This window comes from Mauremys reevesii, linkage group 14 (genome assembly GCF_016161935.1).
Source record: "Mauremys reevesii isolate NIE-2019 linkage group 14, ASM1616193v1, whole genome shotgun sequence".
Classification (NCBI taxonomy): Eukaryota; Metazoa; Chordata; order Testudines; family Geoemydidae; genus Mauremys; species Mauremys reevesii.
Genome location: NC_052636.1, coordinates 19,955,158 through 19,968,219, shown reverse-complemented (window position 1 = coordinate 19,968,219; position 13,062 = coordinate 19,955,158). Strand labels below are relative to the sequence as shown.

At 56.6% G+C, this 13,062-nt stretch overlaps 1 non-coding gene across 1 annotated transcript; it reads left to right on the top strand.

Annotated features, from left to right (window-relative positions):
- Positions 1 to 12,670: 12,670 nt before the first annotated feature.
- TRNAS-GCU lies at positions 12,671 to 12,752 on the top strand. The gene has a single exon. It is a non-coding gene; the product is annotated as a tRNA-Ser (tRNA).
- The last annotated feature ends 310 nt before the right edge of the window (positions 12,753 to 13,062 follow it).

The following is a 13,062-nucleotide window of genomic DNA, read 5'->3' as shown; positions in this document are numbered from 1 at the left end:
CCTCCTCGAAGGTCACCGGCCCCTGAAAGAGCAAGAGTCCAACACTCGGTACCTGCTGCCCCACTCACAGCCCCACACTCATGGGGGAAAGGAGCCAATCAAATGGAAGCTCTGGGTGGCTCACAGGCAGAGTCCCACCCCCACCCCGCTCAGAGCAGCCAGGAAACGCCAGGGGGAGGGGACGAAGCAAGAGCCCCTTGTCTCTCCCAGGAGATCCATCCCCCCCTACTAGCCACAGCCGGACACAGGAGATGGAGGCCCTGGCAGGTGCAGGGAGAGCTCGCTGGCAGGGAGCCCAGCGCTGTTCTCATTGTGAAGAGCTGACGGGCCAGACTCAGTGGGGGCAGACGACATGACGGTCCAGGGGGGCTTTGCTGAGGGGGTTCCTCCAGCAGGGGTGTCCTGTCTCTCCTCCCCCCACTACTCGTCAGCTGTCTGCCCCTGCAACTGTTCCTGCAGCCCTGCCCCCTCCCCCCACACTTGGAGCTGCCCCGGCCAAGCTGCTCCCAGGAGCCTCCTGTGTGCTGACATAAGTAAACGGCCGAGGAATAACCCGATGCCCTAAGATGATGGAAAAAGAGGTACCAAGTGGTAACAGGGTGAAAAATTAGCCAGAAGATTAATTTTAAATAAAAAAATTCTGGAAAGGCTCCTCTGTTTCCAAATGTGCCTTAACCACAGGATACAGGTCGTGTGTCTATGCTAATGAGGTATAATCAGAATCACATTATATAAAGGGGGTCCCCAGAGTGGGAAAATTGAGCTCCCTGCGTGAAACTCCAACAGGAACCATCCCTCTACTGATGATCAATCCATGAGAGACACATCAGACCCTAATACTATTGTTCAGGATGTGAGTAGAACTAGAGTTGTAACTTTTTCACAGGTCTTTATAGAATTTCTCTGCACTTGGGGCGTCATAACCTTAACTGTAACTTTAATAAAACTTGTAAAACCGACTAGACCTTGTGCTTGTGAGTGTCTGTGTGGTCACTACCCTTGGTCTTCGTGTGTTCCTAGAGACTGTACGTTTGAAGCAAGTAGCAGAGGCGACTTTCACTCTGTTAAGCTTGAAACTGTCGCCACCAGAGCCGACCCCGCGGTGGTGTAATGCCACATTACAAACTGCACTTTACATAAAATAAAAGGCTGCACAATACACCACACACCAGGCCACCCTCACTTCTGCGCTGCTGCTGGCGGTGGCATGGCCTTCAGAGCCGGGCGCCGGCCAGCAGCCGCTGCTGTGAGGCCGCCTGCCGGTGCTGAATTTGTGCCAGGGCTGAGCTCTGGCGCCTCTTTCAATACAAACTAAGCACTAGAGGAAGGCACCAGGGTCTGGACGTGATGGTGGGGAGCCCATGAGGGATGGGGGACACCAAAATACAAGTTCACCCAGGGCACCATTTTCTCTAAGGCCAGCCCTGGAGCCGGGTATGGGGAGGGGCACATCCCCTAAGGCCGCGGTTCTCAGCTAGGGGTCCCTGGACCTCTGGGGGGCTGCGAGCAGGTTTCAGGGGGGCCTCCAAGCAGGGCCCGTGTCAGACTCGCTTGGGCCCAGGGCAGAAAGCCCAAACCTCCCTGCCTGGGGCTGAAGCCTGGGGCCATGAGCCCTGCCACCAGGGGCTGAAGCTAAAGCTTGAGCCATTAGCTTTGCGGGGGGGCCTGTCACATGGGGCCCCAGGCAATTGCCCTGGTTGCCGCCCCCTAACGCCAGCCCTGGCTTTTATATGCAGAGAACCAGGCACATGCAGGGCCATGGAGTTTTTATAGCACGTTGGGGGCCTTAGAAAGAAAAAGGTTAAGAACCCCCCCAAGCCTCCCTGGTGGGTGCCCCTCACATCTCACAGCAGCCGCTGGTTAATCAGGTCGGGCTCCAGCCCTGGGATTCTGGTCTGTTTTCCTAGCCCCACCTAGGGGGGTTGTTTCCTGTCCCACAAATTAGAGCATTTCCACCCGCTTACCTCGTGGGTCTGTTCCTAGAATGGAAGCCGCATATTGAACAAGTCCCAACAGGTTTGCTACACCCTGGCCTCCTCCCCTTCTCCATCCTGGGAATTTTTTGGCAAACCCCAACCTCCAAACCAGACTGCCCAAGCCTCCCACCTCCGGTGCATTTGCTGTCCCTCTCCTCCAGCAGGAACCCACCAGCAACCCCATAACCCCTACCTGAGCAGGCTCCACTGCAGCCGCTTCCTTCCCTGTCCCATGGGAGGAGGGGATGAGTTGGAACGACACATGGACGACATCCGGCAGCCTGGCAGGGCGAGCAGGGCAGTTGCGGCGGTTTCAGAACAGGCTTTAGTTCATGTCACATCACGAGTCCCCCAGGATCTTTCCCTGCAGAGACACAGCCTAGGTTCTGCCATGCTGGGAACATGCTCCAGCTCTTTATTGCAGGGGAGACCTGGCCCCTCCTGCCAGGCTAAGCCCACAGGGAGATTTTTCAGCCTCCCCAGTAATAAAGTCTCTGAACAAAATGCTGGAAAGGAGCAGAACCAAAGGGGCTGGGCAGGCTCCATAAGGGGCACTGGCTCCTCCCTTCCCCTCCTGTGTGGCCATGTCCTGTTGCTGGCAGAGATCGGCCCCCCCATCTCCCCCCCAGAGGCAGCCGTGTCTGCGGGCTCCCCCAGCCAGCACCTACTAACCCCCACCCACGCTGGGGGAGTGGAGTGACACAGGACAGCAAATTCCACCTACCCAAGGACAAATTGCTGCAGATAAATGGGCTGGATTCACATCCCAAAGCTGAGGAGAATTTAAGAATTACAGAGAAAATAGGGAAAATGAGAGACTAGAGAGTCAATAATTTTAGGGAAAACGAGGGAATCTCCTTGGATTTTCTAGCCACATGTGGGGAGGGGAGAGAGAAGGGGAAGAACCAGAGAGAATTGTTCTCAGGTTTTGAGACGGAAAGAAATGGCACAAACAGGAAAAGGATGCGAGTGGCTCACCCCCGTGACCATAGGCGTGTGCAGCACATTTCATTAGGGTGTGCACCCAGGGAGCCCCCCCTAGCCCCACCCCATCCACTGCCTCCCACTTCCTGCCCCCTGGCTGCCCCCCCTCAGAACCCCAACCCCCCCTGCTCCTTGTCCCCTGACTGCCCCCTCCTGAGACCCCCCCACTGTAACTGCCTCCCTAGGACCCTACCCGTCCCCCTGACCCTTTATCCACACCCCCACCCCCAGACAGACCCCCGGGACTCCCACGCCCCATCCAACTGCTCCCCATCCCCTGACAGGACCCCCAGAACTCCCGACCCATCCAACTCCCTCCGCTCGCTGCTTGCCTCGACCCCCCCACCACCCTCCACTAGGTACCCCCCCCGAACCCTCAAACCATCCAATCCCCCCGTTCCTTCTCCCCTGACCACTCCCTCCAGAGACCCCCAACCCATAATCACCCCCCCAACCCCCCACCCCACCTCCTGGCAGCTCTGTCTAGTGGCTGCTCCCACCCACACACTCAAAGTGGCAGAGGAGGTTCCCTCTCCTTCGGGGGGAAGGTTGCCTAGTGGTTAAGGCACAGGACTCAGGCTCAGATGTTCTGGGTTTGAGTCTCTGCTCTGCCACAGACTCCCTGCTTAGCCTTGGGAAAGTCACCTCACCTCGTTGTGCCCTAGATCCCACCTGCCCAATGGGGCCAACACTGACCCTGCCTCCTGGGCTAAATCCATCCATGGATGGGTGATATGTGTGTGTGTGTGGGGGGGGAAATGGAGATACCAACATGGGGAGATTTGGGCTGAATTTCTCCACAGCCGGAGAGTGACAGCCAGCTCCACAGGGGGGATGGGAGCGAGAGGGGCTCAGGCCAGCTCCACACAGAGGGGGGTCAGGGCTTCAGCCCTGCAATTTTTACCACTAAGGTGGCTGGGGCTCCCGAGCCGGGGACTTCAGCCCCACATCTTCTGCCAGGGTCCGGGGTTCTCCCCCCTGCCCCAGGGGGGCTCCTCTCCCCCCCACCCCAGCTCCTGCTGGGGTCTGGGCTTCCCCCCCGCTCCCGCCTCCCAACCCAGCGGGGATTCTCCTCCCCTGCCCCAGCTTGGCGCTTCTCTCCCCGCCCCCTCCCAGCTCCTACAGGGGCCCGGGGCTTCTCCTCCAGCTCGGATCCTCTCCCCCCCCGGCCCCTGCCGGTATCTGGAGCTTCTCCCCGCGGGGCACCCGCCGCTGCTGTGGCCGGAGCCGAGCCTGGCGGGCAGGGAGCAGCGATTCACGCGGGGGCCCTGGCAGAGCCCCCAGCCCGAGCGGGGCGGGGCAGCCCCAGGGGAGCGGGGGGGGCTTTGCTGCTGATGGCCCCGCCCCCCACCGACCCCTGGGACTGTTTGGGGGGGCTCACTCAGCCCCCCAGGAGCGGGGGGGGAGCAGCGGAGCGGAGCCTGCCCAGCAAACAGCTGATCGCAGCTGCGCCCAGGCCGCCCCCGGGGAAAAGCTCAGCGGAGGAGGCGCCACAAGCTGCCGGCAGCGGGTCATTCCCGGGGCCGAGCACCTGCCTGCAGCCGCCGCAGCCTCCTCCCCGGAGCCCCCACGGGAGGGGGAGCAGCCTCCCAGCCGGGCTCAGGGCATTGGGGTGCCGGGGCTCCCCCCCTGCGCACGCCTGGGCCCGGGACACTCACACACACACTCTGCCCCGGGGCTCCCCTGGTGCCCAGAGACCAGGGGCGGCTCTAGAAAGTAGGCTGCCCCAAGCAGTGCGGAGCGCTGCGTCGCCCTTCCCCGGTCCCGCGGCGGGTCCCCTCTTCCCGCGGCTCCGGTTGAGCTCAACCGGAGCTGCGGGAAGACGGGACCCGCCGCAGTAATGCCTGCGGCAGGTCCGCTGTTCGGGCTCCGGTGACCTGCCGCAGGCATGCCGGCGGAGCTCAACCGAGCCAAATGCCGCCCCGGGAAACGGCCGCCCCAAGCGCCTGCTTGGCGCGCTGGGGTCTAGAGCCGCCCTGCCAGAGACCGATCAACCCCGCCTGCCCCCGCCCTTCCCGCCTGCAGCTCCGGCCTCTCCTCCCGCCCCGCCAGCCGCACCCAGGGGAGCCCTGGGCCCCAGGCTCTGTCCCCACCTGGAGCCCAGCGGCCGGGGGCAGCTCCTGCTGCAGCTGAGAACAGCGGCTCCGCCTGGCCCGGGCGGCTCCAGCGCTGCTGGCAGCACGTGGCCACCAGGAGCAGCTGCTGGGCCCGGGCCCTGCGTCACAATGTGCCAGAGCCCTGCCCCAGGAGCTGCCCTGCCCCGGGCTGTGCCAGAGCCCCGCCCCAGGAGCTGCCCTGCCCCTGGCTGTGCCAGAGCCCTGCCCCAGGAGCTGCCCTGCCCTCTGGGATTTGTTCTCCTGCCTCCTACTTCCCAGCACCCCACCCCCAGCTGCTCCTTCCTGTGTCTGCAAACACCCTGGCTGCAGCGCCTGCTGGGGCTGGCTCCAGTGGCTGAAGTTGCTCCATCTTTGCTCACCTGGGGCGGGATGGATGATGTGAGTAGATGGGCCCAGGGTGTTAAAGCATAATCAGGGGGCAGTGAAAGAAGGACTCTTTGGAAAGGTGGGTTTTGTGCGAGGGGGGGGGCAGGTGTGATCCAGATGGAGTCAGAAGAAGTTGGGCAGCAGAGGCTCAGGCAGATTGAGGGGAACCCCCTGGGTGTCCCAGTGTTGTCCAGGGATTGTACAGCACCTAGCACAATACGCGGCCCAAGCGCTGTAATTCGCTATTTTTACCCCCCAGGCAAGAATATACAATCGCGCCCCCCCCCGCTGTGCCACCCAGCCCCCTGGAACCACCCCCCCAGCACCCCCCAGCCCGGTGGACACAAACCCTCCTTCCCAGCGCCGCCCCGAAACAGCTGTGGGCCAAAAGGAAGGTTTGGGGAGGGAGAAGAAATGGCCCCATAGGGTGACCAGATCTCACCATCACACCCTCTTCACCCCTAGCCCCTGCTGGCCTGCTGCCTCTCCTGCTAGTCAGTCCCCACCCACCACTCCCTCCTTTCACCTCCTCCCTCCCCTGCCAGAAACCCCCCAGCCCGCCCCGAGAGCCCCAGCAGGCTCACGGCTCACTTCGGTGCCCACCTGCCATTTGCCCACCCGCTCGCCCACCCGCTCCCCCCTTGCCCCCTCAACCCCCCAAGTATAAAGCCTCATTCAAAGACCCAGCCGTCAATCCGTGCAATACCCAAAATTAAACTACTGAAAATGGTGCCCCCCTCCAGCCCCTGACGTGTTGGACTAGAAAGCTTTGCCCCAGACATCCCCTTCAGAAGACATCCCCAGACCGGCTGAGGGATACTGGTGTGACTCACCTGGCAGCCCCAAAGAAGGAATTGGGGAACTAAATGGACAGGGCCCTCTCTAGCTGAAGCCTGGCAAGGGAGGTACGTGGATCCCACTAGAATTTAAAATGAAAAGTGAGGAGGGGAGGCTCTGCTGGACCGGGGGAGCGCGAGATACAGCACCAGGCACGTAGGAGGATTCCCACTCCCGCGCCGTGGAAACAGAAATTGACTTTTCCTGTCCAGATTGAGCGAATGTTCCGAAAGGGAAGCTAGCACCTGCCTTCCAGATTTGAACACCTCAACATTCAGGAGGGCTCCAGCTCAGTTTGGGCAGCTGTTACTTCATTTCTCCCAAATCAAATATGCTGATCCACCGTCATTTGCTGTAGAAAAGTAGGATAAAATTGAGCAAGAAATGCTTCCCAGTGGTTATTAGGACTGGAATTGCAATTTTCAACAGCCATTGCCTTTTGTTTGTTTTTGTTTTATTTGTTTAAAAGGAAGACAGTGATATTGCATTGGCAAATTCCCATAGAAACAAAGAGTGGAACAAAAGAATAATAAAGGCACCTCAACTTTTCCTCATGTATGGAGGACAGTCTTACAATATGCATCCAGATCTCCTCCAATCACACAAGCTGAAAATTGTTCCACTTTACTGCAGCTCTGTAACCATATGGGAACCAGTCCTGTCTGTGTTCTGTGCACATCCAAAATCCCTGCTGAATGACCCACATGGGAGCAAGTTACCAGTGACCCAGGGCTGGGGTGGAAGAAGAGTGCAGGGGTATGTGTGTGTGGGAGAGCCCAGGGCTGGGGTGGCAGGGGTGTCGGTGGGGGAGCAGGGGGGGGAAAGGGCGGAGCCAAGAGCTGGGGCAGCATGGAGTATGTGGGGGGGAGAGATCAGGTCTGGGGTGGCAGGGAGGTGCAGGGGGGAGCCCAGGGCTGGGGTGGGGGAAGCAAACAATTTTTTTGCTTGGGATGGCAAAAATCTAGAGTCGACCCTGCCTCCACGCACCGTGAGGTAGGTAGGAGCGGATCATTATTATCCCTACTGAAAGAGGGAGAAGCTAAGGCTGAGAAAGGAGAATTGACTTGTCTGATGTCACACAGCCAGTCAGTGGCAGAGTTGGGAATAGGACCCAAGAGCCCTGATTTTCAAACTAACCATCGGATCTTGAATTTCAGACATTGAATGACCTGAATAAAGTGCTCTCAGAAGAGCTCCAGACCAACAACAGTGCACAGTAATTATTCAGCAAGTATTTGAGGAGAACTGCAATGTTAGAGAGAATCATGAACTGCTCAGAGACCATTAATGCAGAGAAGCAGCAAAATTCATCAAACATAGAACTGGTTCTGACTTATTTCCTTGGTATTGAAAGAGAACAAGGACCTAAGTCTCCTCCCTGTCAATAACCCCCTGCTCAGCCAATCAGGGTAGAGACTGAGGACGGGAGGCTGAGGGTTCTCACCAGAGAGCCCAAAGGATGGCCCAGGTCACTGGTGAGGATCACTGCCCGAGCACTATTTCAGCCCCACATTTTTGAGTGGACCTCCCACAGTGGGAACTGCAGAGCACTGCCCCACAACACACACACACACACACACACTCACGGTAGTGGGAGGGGAACAGGAGAAAGGACAAAAGAAGCAAGAGATGAAGAGAAAGGAGGGAGGCAGGGAGGAAAAGGTGAAACACAAAGGACAAACCCTAATGTCCCCAGTGATTCTAAGGGACAAAATCCCACCTGCGGAATAAAATTCTGCCTCCTTAAGCTCGTGTTTTCCATGCCTAGAATTCAACTGTCACCAGCTGGATCAGACTGAACAGGTTTCAAACTTCCAGGAGGCTCTTACCTTGTAAACAGGGACGGCTGTTTTCCAGTAAAATCACTAAAAGGGAAGGAGAAAACTTGAAAGAGGTTCCTCCTGGCGCTCACGTCCGTGAACCCGAATACTCTCTCAGTCCTCAGAGAGAGACCTGGAGAAGGAGACTTGCTGGAGCAAAGCCACAGGGGTCTCTGAGGTTTCCCTGGTCCCTCGCCCCTGTCCTGCCTGGCTGATGTCAGCATCTCTCTGTGAGGTCACCACCTCCCCACCACCTTGGACCAATAGGCTGAGGTCCTGCAAAAGGCCTTTGTGATGTCACTGCCACACCCCTCCCTCGCTGTGTTAATGTCCTGCCCCTGGCCAGGCACTTTGGAGGTTTGAGCTACTCCCTGGGGATCACCCCACTCAAGGAGCGTTCGTTCTAGGCAGCAAGCCGGCTAGACAGGAAAACATCAGATGCTGGTCCCAATGCTACACTCGGTTTTTCAGAAATTAGTTGACTTTATGGCCAGAAGAGACCATTAGAGCATCTAATCTGACCCCCTGTGTATCACAGGCCTCCTGTAGGACACAAGAGCTACTTTTGGGGCAAACACATTGCAGAAAGGCATCTAGTCTTCATGAAATGACATCAAGAGATGGAGAATCCACCACTTCCCTTGGTAGCTTGTTCCTGTGGTGAATCATCCTCGCTGTTGACTATTTGTGCCTTAGTTGTAATATGAATTTGTATCTTTTCACCTTCCAGCCACTGGGTCTTGTTATGCCTTTCTCTGCTCGATTCAAGAGCCCTTTAATACCCAATCCTTTCTCTCCATTAAGGCACTTCAACACTTCAATGAAGTCACCTTTCAATCTTCTTTTGAGAAGCTAAACAGGTTGAGCTCTTTCAATAGCTCCCTAGAAGGCATTTTTCTCCAGCCCTCAGAACATTTGGTGGATCTTTGCTGTCCCAAACTCTAATTTCACAACATCTTTTGCAAACGAGGACACCAAAACTGGAGGCAGTATTCCAGTATCAGTCTCACTGATGCCGTGTCACCTCCTGTGACGTTATTGACATAAACTGTAACTGTATAGATCACCATTGCAACCACTGTTCTATATTTGCAGCCAATATTGTATAAAGGTAGTTGTGTAAGGGGGTCTATGGAGAGGTTCTGATTGGCTGATTATAACGATGCTATCTCTAGATGTGTATCATTTTTGTAGTTGACGTTATGAATATTGGTTCTATGCTGCCTGTATTTCAAACTTGTGCTCTGCTTCTGGGAAACACCCCAGACAAGTTGGTGTCAGTTCTGCCTAGCTGGCTTGATGCAGGTTAGGCAAATGTGATAACCACTACACTACAGAAACTCCATTACAGTGCACTGCCCTGCCCTGCCCTGCCCTCAAATTCCTGCACTTTGGTGGTGCTCACCCTGGCACACACCGAGGGGCGAACCTGAGAAACTGGCAGCAGCTCTCTGATGGGTCAGCTGGAAGACCAGAGGACTGGAGCCAGGATCAGGAAGTCGTCCTTACATCACCCTTGTGACTCTAGCTTGAAGGGGAGCTTTTTCTTCCCTTGCTGAGAAGCAGCAAGAGAAGAAAGAAAGGTTCAGTGGGCCAACTGAGTGCAAAAGCCAATGCTGCCTTTTCCTGCAGTGAAGCCCAAAATAAGGGACTTGCATTGAGTAAGGGCAGTGCTGGGCTTCCAGGAAAGAGCCCACTGCTGCAGGAAGAGGGATGAAACAGCCTGCTGAAACCTGGGATTGAACCAGGGACCTTTAGATCTTCAGTCTAATGCTCTCCCAAATGAGCTACTTCAGCCCCTGCAGGGGCCTTTTGGGGCTACTGCTTCACCTTGAAGTTTATTCTCCATAAACCATTGCTCCAGTCAATAATGGCCAATGCAAGACGGACATCGCTTGCTATTTTAGCACTTGGAAACGTCATCAACTAGTCTCTGGATCTCTTGAATGCTGCGCTTCAGTTCATGGGGGAAAGGTGAGAGAAGCGACCTTTGAACAAAGGGCCTGGGGTTAACATCCTAACGCTGTCTGTCTCCGACTGTAACACTATTTAATACCGGCCCACCCTGTGCTGGTGACAGTTCCATTTCTAGATGTTAGTACATTTCAGTTACTGTCAAAATTAAAAGTTTCTATATGCTTAAAAGAAATGATTTTTTTAATTTGCTTATATATGGCATGAATAAATACAGATTTACACATCCTAGCATGAACATTTATTGTCTTATATGATAGAGAAAATCATGCATCCAAACTGTGCATCAAAATCATGAAATGAGCTACAAATGCGATAAAAATAAGGAATTCAATGGTTTAACATATGGAGCGGGGCTGGGGGGCACTGAAGACACTTCTTGCCTGGGATGCCACTTGGTCTAGGGGAGGCCCTGTCAGGCAAAGCAGGAGCTAGTCTCACACGCCTATTTCCAGGCTGTAATCTGTGGGCGCCCTGCTCTGGGGGAGGGATCGTGGCAGCCCAGACTCAGGGCTGGAACAGGCCCCGGATTGAGGGGGTGGCTGTGGGTTTGCAGCGCTCTGATGTCTCCGACAATGTGTCTCTCCCAAAGCCTCAGATCTGCGTCCCCAGAAGGCTCCTGCGCTGCCTCCGCTCCTTTCACAGTCTATAGCAAGGAGCAGCAGCAAGGGTCAGGATGAGCCATAGGCACTAGGTGGGTGGCAGAGGCTTCAGGAGGAAACCCAGCCCCAGAGCAGAGGGGATAGGAGGCTTTTCTCTCTCCTTAGCCACGGGCTATAGCCCGAGAGCTCTGTGAAATGCCTCCCGCCCACAGCCTGGGGAAGGGAAGGAGTCCCAGGTTCTAGCTCAGGGGAATGGAGTAACATTCAGGGGGATGCAACTGGGCCTGGGCCAGCCCCCATGGGGGTGGGGAGGAGGAGCCACCAAGCTCCACTCTTGGCTCCAGCCCCAGCTCTGGCCCCTGCCTCAGCCCCCTTACCCTGTCTGTGTCCTTTCCCCTTAGCTGTGGCCCCACTCCCAGCCACGACTTGGGGGGAGCATGGACAGGGGTGGGGGACATGACCCTGAAGTGTTTTGGGACCACGGATCTCAGTGGTGGGACAAGGGGGTTAAATCTTGGCAGAGACCCCAAAGGGCAGGTGTGGCTGCTGTCTGGCTGCCTGGGCCCAGACAATGGCCACAAATTCTGTCTCCTAGCAACCGATGGCCGGGGCGCACCTGCTGCAAGAGGCCAGCTGGCTGGGAGGAGTCGCAGAACAAAGAACGAGCTGGAGGCCAGCTGAGCAGGTTGCCAGGGAAACAGGACAGAGGACAGACGAGGGGCAAAGGGCCTGGCTGAGTCGGGCTGTTGGGAGCAAGGAGTCTGCTGGGTTGGGACTCGAGGGGAGAGCCCAGGCTCTGAGTTCGGGGTCTCCCCAAGATGGACGTTGCTGAATCTTCCTGCTTCCTGTGCAAACACAGAACTTTCCCAGGCTGGATCCCAGACCCCTAACAAACCTTCTGTTGTACAGCGCTGGCGGAGAGTCACTGGGGACTGTGGAAGTTGGGGGTGCAGGACTCTCTTCGGGTGAGGCTTTCCCAGGTGTCCGATTCAGGTGGACTCACTGCAGGAAGCTCCTGGTGTGGACCAGGGGGGCTGAAAGGTCCAAGGTCAGTCCCAGGAGGGGCTGAAGCCAAGGAGGCTTCCCCCAGTGAGAGCGTCCCCTGGGGGGGTCACACTGAGGAGGCTCCTGCCTGGGTTTGACTCCGAGCTGTTCCAGAGCACGGAGCCTGTGTGCCCGTCACAGCCCCCCAGCATGTGACCTACAGGCTCCACTCTGGCAAAGCTCCCTGTCCCTAGGCTTTAGCATCACTAGCCCCTGCTTAGTGACTAGGGGTCAGTTTAGGGCAGCGGACCCCAAAATGTGGGGCGTGACTCCTAGGGGGACACAGAGGAAGATTGATGGGGGCACCTCAGGGCCTGAGCCAGCCCCCATGGAGGGCAGGGAGGGAGCCCCACTCTGTCCCAGCTCTTCCCCAATCCCACCCTCAGCCTGGGCCCCTGGCTCCTGGCCCGGCCTCGACCCCCTTACCCCTGTCCGCACCCCTCTCCCCAGCAAGCAACGGCCCCACTCCCAGCCCCAGTTCTCGACCGCGGCTTCCGAGGGGCCACAGCCATGGATACGAGGGCGCAGTGTGAAATGTTTGGGGCCCACTGGGTTAGGGTGACGTCCTCAATCACTTCTCTGCAGTCCAATGAAAGCGATTCCTCCCCCACCCACCCCACCGTCAGGACGGCCTAGGTAAGTTCTGCTGCCCATCACTAGTAAAGGGAGGAGAATAACATTTAATTACACACAATACTAAAGTGATTTGTAACCCACCACCATCCCAAACTGGTCATTTTGGGGAAGTGGCCCCATCATGCTGCATAGCTAGGTAGAGTAGGGGTGTCTGTGCAAACACGGCCTGTTCCTGAAGTCTTCCCCCAGCTCCTCACTAGATGTAAGGGGGGAGCTCATTCAGCCCCTGCTTACGCTTCGTATTTAAAAACTCCTGAGTGGCCCTCTTTCTGCCAGCCTCAGATTTCTCCTCCTGTCCACTTCTTGCTAGCTCAGATGAGGTGGCTGAGTGGTTAAGGTGATAGACTGCTAATCCATTGTGCTCTGCACACATGGGTTCAAATCCCATCCTCAGCAGCTGCATTTAGTCTTCACCCTCCTTTATAGACAACCGTCTCCCCACTTTGGTACAATGACAGATCAAACAATGTTGCTTCTTGCAAACAAAACCTTCTCAGAATCTCTCCCCCACCCCACCCCCTTTGCTTCAAATAAAATGTCTAAATACCAGATTTCTAAAACAATTCTCTAGTCCGGCATTTCTTAGTTTTTATCTCAAAAGGGAACAGCCTCATAATCTGCCCCAAACACCCTGGGACCTCCCCAAATAATTAAACTACCCGCAACCTGAGCAAGGCCACAACAGTGAACCAGAGCTAGTGCCTAG